We start from the raw sequence: 6,582 nt of genomic DNA on the forward strand, positions 1-6,582 counted from the left end.
AGAATATTACAATATTTGTATTTTTCTTGCTGTGTACACCACAAAAAGCAACCATTTCCACAATATTTATTCTACTTAATAATGTCCTGGGGCTCTTCGTACATCAGTGGTACAGAGCTCCTCTGACTCCTAAATTCTGGGAGAAGGCTTTGTTACAGCCCTGGATTTGGTTTCACTGACAGTGTTTACATGTTGCAGGCAAAATCCTGGAGGAAAAAGGATTTGCTCTCCAAGACTAACTGCACCCCAAGGACAGGGAGGGTCTAGTTATTGAAGTGTTGCCCAGGTAGGTCTCACACAGAGACCACTGCTGCGAGGAAGGCTAAATTATTGCCAAATATAAATGTTTAAGTTTAAAGGGCTATTGTCTCAGGCTTCCTGGCTTATCAGGCAAATATTTGTAGAATAGATGGCTTCATTTTAGTGTGGCTTGGAAGGAACCCAATTCCTGAGCCACGGCTGTCCATTTCATAAAGCCACCAGGTGCTAAAGGCCAGTGCATGGACTTCTGGCTCAAACAAATGGGCCCTTTCTATCTAGGTCGCCTCCAGCACCCACTCATAGTCAGACCAGATGCTCTGCAAGTCTCTAACATGCTTCTCCCAGGATGCACTTTAATCCCAGCACTTGTCTTTCACTGATCCTCAGCCTTCTGCTCTTCCTGAGACCTGAAAAGTGATCCCTCCATCACACAGCCCAGAAAGTTACCCACGTATCTGAAAACAATACAAAATTTTAGTTAAACCAGGTGTGGTGGCACACGCCTGTAATCCCAGCACTCGGCAGGCTGAGGCAGGAGGATTGCTGTGAGTTCGAGACCAGCCTGGGCTACATAGTGAGTTCCAGGTCAGTCTCACTACATAGTGAGACCCTGTCTCAAAAAACAAAAAAAAAACAAAACAAAAAATTTTTTTTTAGTTAATAAATTCTTTGTATGTGGGGCTTCACAATGAGCTACATCCCTAGCCCTCTTACTTATGATGATGATGATGATGATGATGATGATGATGATGATGATGATGATTACTTTCAGGCAGGGTCTTGCTAAGAGTCACTAAATTACTGAGGCTGGGCTTAAACTTGTGACCTTCCTGTCTCAGCCTCCCAGAGCGCTGGCATTACAAGTATGTGCTGCCATACCCAGCTCGTTAGCAGAGTTTTGATCCAGCCTCCATGTGATTGCTGCTGTTCTCACCATTCTCCCGCAATGTGAGTAAAGAATCTGGATTTTAGAGAGGCCGACAGACTGGAAAGATGGAAAGAGGATAGGTCTAGGGTGAAATTCCAGCTCTGTTACCTACTAGCTGTGTGACCTAGGCAAGCCGCTTTGATCTCTGAGCCCATTTCCTTACCTATGCCCCAAGAAGCTGTCACGCAGATGAAAGGGTGAGGTGTATAAAGCATACGGCATGGTCCCCGGCACACTGCTGGTGCTCAGAAGGAAGAAAAGAGGCAGATATTAGCTTCTTATGTCTTTGGGCAGGAGGGAGCTCTACCACCCTAGTCACCCAGGCTAAGATAGCTGCCTGAGCCGGCAGGGCACAGAGGATGGCTAAGGGCATGGACGCGGCTCAGAGACTGCAGAAGGAATGGAAAGCCATGGTAACACCTGCCATTCATGGCGCGCCAGCCACGGTGAGAGAGGCTGGATGGAAGCCCAGTGAACGCCCTTCCTGTAGCCTGCCCTTACTGTGTCCCTTCCCTTCTATTGTACTGTAATTCATAGCGTGGGCTGTGCCACACCAGGGAGGCTGACAATAAAGATGAAACAATAAAAGTATGGGGGTAACCATACTATGTGGCAGATTCTTCAAACACAGTATCTCATTTAATCCTCTTTGGAACCCAAGGGCACAGGTGTTATCTCTATTACAGATGAGGCCATCAGGGGCCTAAGAACAAGTTGCCTTCCCCAAGTCACACAGCTGGAAGGAGCTAGAATCTGAACCACTTGAGTCCCGCCTGAGCACGGTACAAAGGTCTGGAAGAGCCTGTGTTCCCCAGACTAGAGCGGAGAAAACATTCCAAGACCTTCCACCCACACTGGGGTTGCAAAAATAGCCTCAAGGATTTTGGTGCTTGTTTCCAAAGAAAGATGTTATATTCTTTCCCAATTCCACAAAGAACGTTCAGAGCCCAGGGCTGAAGAATAACAAGCCCACCCAGGAGAGGCGAAACTGGTGGAGCGGCCCCGCAGCCCTGGCCATGACCTGTGGGATTCTCAGCCAAGCTTTTCCTAATAAAAGCACTTTCTTTTCAGGCAGAACCTCACTATATAGTCCAGGCTGACCTTGAACTTGCTGGACTTGTATTTACCATCCTCCTGCCTCAGCCTCCTAAATGCTGGGATTACAGGCATGCACCACCGCGCCTAACCTAAGATCACTTTTTGGGAGTACTGGCAATTAGGACTTCAATATGTGCTTTGGGGAATACAATCAACCCATGACGGCTGCCATGACCTAGGTTTTGGGAAGAGTAAAAGTAACATCTCCTGAGACCTTAGGCCCCTCCAAGCATCTGGGACAAAGGTTCCAGGGGTGGCCCTTGGACAAAGTAAAAAGCACAATCTAAAGAGGTTGGCCTATGACACTGTGCTTCCCTGCAGGTGTGGGGACTGTCCCTCGCTTGGCGACTGCGGGTGCCAGGTTCAGGAAACATCCGGGAAATCTGTGGAGGAGAGGACATTCTCTGCTGCCCTGTCCCCTCCGCCTGCCTCCTCCCGCACTTGTGCTGTGGCAGCCTAGAAACTGGGCCTTCTAGCCAAGGGCCAGCTCCCTCCCTCCCAGCCGTTTAGCCCTCAGGATAGGATTTCAAACCCCTTGGGCCTCTTTCTCGTCTGCCAAAATGGGACCACCAATGCTTCCTGGGAGCTGTGAGACAGAGATGACAAAATATACAGGGAAGCAGACATGTGCCCACCCTCTTCCCTTCTCTGCCCTGACCAGAGGATGGCTCCTTAAGTACCACTTTGCCAGTTGGATCAGTGCTCATTGCAGGCCTACTGCATACCTGCTTTTGGGCTGAGCCCAGGGCTACAGTGAGTAATAAGATCAATTTTTGTCTGCAGGCGCACATACTTCCGTGTAAAAAATATAGCACATATTTTTCCCCAGCTCCTCGGAGCTCTATGACTTTCTAAGAAACTGCTGGGTCCAGTGGTCTTAGATCGTAGAAGTGCTCCCAAGTTCTGTTTTTCTAAAAGGTAGGAACTGTTTGGCCCTTACTCTGTGCTAGGCCTTTTGCAGACAACACCCCCAACTCTCACTATGTTCTCTACGGTCTTGGGGTCTCCGTTTCAAGGGAGAGGGAACTGAACTCAGCTGTGAAGAGAGCACAGATGGGATTCAGAGGACTTGTCTCCTGACGGACACCACCGACAGTTTTAACACGGGACGGAGCAAGATCGCTTTTCCCTGGCTCTACAATCTTGCCCAAGAGAAACTGGTTCCAAGAATGAGAGAGTCTGTGTCTGTCTTTTGGGTGCTTTGTGGCCTGCTCTAGACCTGTGGTGGGGGAAAGAGCGTGACTTCACACTCTTGAGTGCCGCCCGCTACTGTTTCTGCTCATTCCCTGGTTTATGTGGGTCTGATGAGTAACTGGGAGATGAACTGGGAGCTGCTGACCTCTGCTCTTAGACTATTTCAGTTACTTTAGACACCAGATGACCCATTTCTGATGGAGAGGCTCAGCCATTTCGTTACACTCTGGAGCCTGTAGTCGGGGTTCTACACACACAGACACACACACACACGCACACACACACACACGCACAGGTCGGGAGGTTTGTGACATCAGACAACTCACTAGCAGACTTCCCCTGTTCCTAAAAGAATAAGAGTTCTCCATCTGCTCTCCCGAGAATGCTAAAGTCACACTGGAGGCCGGGAGGCCCAGGGTTCTAGCAGTCAGTGTTAGGGAGTCCTGACCGCTTTGGGGAAGTACGAATCGATTGCTCCTTCCCATCCTGCAATCGTAATCAAAATCCCATTCTTGATGTTTGGCTGCTGACAGCTTTCAAGCTTCATCACTCCTTCCCTCTGCCCACAGCCAGGCAGGCCAAAAATAAAGCCCTGGAGCCTCTTCCTTAGCAGGGAGCCTGGGCCCCCAAACCACACAGGAACTAGCGCTCACCCTGCCCTCTGCGTGACCCCATGTTATTTGCAGATCAGCTTGGTAGCCGGCCCTGCTCTCCCTAAAGCCCTCATTCACGGAAAAACAAACTTTCTTAGTGCCTTCCTGGGGCAAGGGAGGTGCACCCCATCCCGCCATCTGAACCACATTCTGAGTTGGGGGTGGGGGTGTCTGCCTCCGCGGAGGGACCCACCCAGTCGCTTCTGCGGTACCTTGGTCCTATGCTGCTCTGCCACGTCTGAGAGTTCTTCTGTTTCTTCCTGGGCTCCTCCTCCTCCCTGCTTTGTTCTGTCAGGACATTTCTCTCTTCCATCCTTCAGCCACTGAGTCCCTTAGCCTTCTGCCCGCCTCCGCAATCCTCCCCCAACATTAAAAAATCAATAAAAAACAATCAGAAATCTTTTTTTCACTAAGGCCTTAAATGACTGCTAAATCTTGATACACCATCTTTGTGGAGAGAAGAGCCTCTCTTCACTGACAGGATTTTCTGGCCAACGCTGGACCTGTAGGCATCAGCAACAGGAGAGTAGTCACTCAGCACCCTCTAACGTCCTCACCCTCGGCCATTTGGCTGAAACGCCACAGCCAGCACTTCACTGCCTTGACTCTGTGAAAAGATAACTCTTCCTCCTTTTTGGTAATTGAAATCCAGCGTGCACACAGTTATCACAACCTTTCCTGAGGACAGAATTTGCAGGGAAGGGACATGGAGGAAAGGAGGAGGATGTGTGGCAGTCAAGCGAGAGGCAGCAAATGGAATCTTCCACGGAGGAAGGTTTCAGGGCCCAGCAGGCAGGTCAGAGAACGGGACATTCTGGCCCATCTTCTTTTCCAGGAATCTCAGGAGGTCCAGTGATGCAAAGTACAGCAGGAGCTTGACCCAAAGCATGCCAGTGCTGCCCTCAGAGGCCACCAGCCTACCATGCCTGTCACACATGGAGATACCAACACTCAGAGTCCCCTTCCTGAGGTCACCAAGTGAAGGCCAGGACCAGGACTAGAAATCCGGTCCCCTGCCTCCAAGATGGTGAGATGCATTGGAGTGCAATGGATTTCGATTAATCTGAGAGAAACATCACACATGACCTTGGAGAGTGAGCTTCCTTCCTGACATGTTGCCATCACTTACCTCAGTCCTGAACTGCTCTCATGAACGCAGGAGAAATGGGAGTGGCTGTAGCTGCCATGCTCTGGCCTTGGCCTAGCCCTGAGTGTATTGTATACGTAGGAACTCTGCCTGCCCTGTGCTGGGGGTGGGGTTCGGGACCTGTGTGCTAGCACATTAGTGTGTCACGGGATGGGGTTTCCTTCGTACACCTTTAGACCTCTGTAATCAGAAACACAAGCTGAATGTTATTCTTTCCTCTCAACTCTATAGAAGGGTTATGGGGCCCAGGCTCCCATTTGGTTTGGGAAAACTACAAAGACTGTTTAAGGGAGAAGTCCTGCCCTTTCCAAATTAGTCACATTCAGAGGAATCCTGTGGTGGTGAGCAGCTACTTCAGTATCCCAGCTAGACCCCACAAAGGAAAAGGAAAATTGGCCAGAGCCCTTTAGGCTTTCCCTGTCCGTGACCTGATGTAATTTTCGCCTCTGTTAGGACCCAACATATTGCTTTTTGCAAGACTCAGAAAGAATTTCCAAGTCAAACAAGGGAGAGAGTATGCTGTCGTCCCCACCGATGTTTTCCTGTTATTCTAACTCCCGCAGAGATCCCGATGGCCGAGGCTGGAGCTGTCAATGAGAGAGTGCAGACCGAGTGGAGGAGTCTAAGAAAGTGGTAACCAAAGCACACAGCCCACTGCTTCTGAAGCGGGGTCAGTGTGGAAGAACACGTATATGATGTGTGTGTGTGTTTGCTTCTCCTGTGAAAATTTAAATTAGGAAGAAAATTGCACGTGATCATAATCCTCCAGCATTAAAGGCAGTCCAACCTGGCCCTGGATTTTTCAAGCCAATCGGCTTTCTTCATCATTGTGGTTCCCGTTAGCCAGAGAGCAGCTGGAAAGATTGCCTTGTTTTACCTGCCTGCTAGGAGGCCTACAGTTACCCGTTGCCATGGCAGTCACCAAAGGGCTGGGGATTCTAACCATAGCCTGAGCCCTGGCAACCCATACAGGAAGGAAGGTACCCACGCAGAGCCCTGGGTGCTGGAGATGTAAAACCTGGGTCACAATGGCCACTCCATAGTCAGGCTTGCTGTACAGATCTGGAGCTGTGGAACAGCTACTGGCCCTCAGCCACTGAGGTTCATCATAAAGTAATTGAGATTTCTAAGGGTTTCCCATCACTGCAAGCTTCCTCGATTTTGGTCTTCCTCTCACTCCGGTGAGCCTCTAATCAGAAGAGTAGAAGAGGGGCTATCGAAAGATGACTTCTATCCCGAGCCACTGACTCTCACCTCTCAGCTTCTACTGGGATTCCAAAGCCAGGGTAAGTGGGTTGGGG

Source organism: Fukomys damarensis, unplaced genomic scaffold (assembly GCF_012274545.1).
Source record: "Fukomys damarensis isolate Sample0158 unplaced genomic scaffold, DMR_v1.0_HiC HiC_scaffold_5, whole genome shotgun sequence".
NCBI lineage: Eukaryota > Metazoa > Chordata > Mammalia > Rodentia > Bathyergidae > Fukomys > Fukomys damarensis.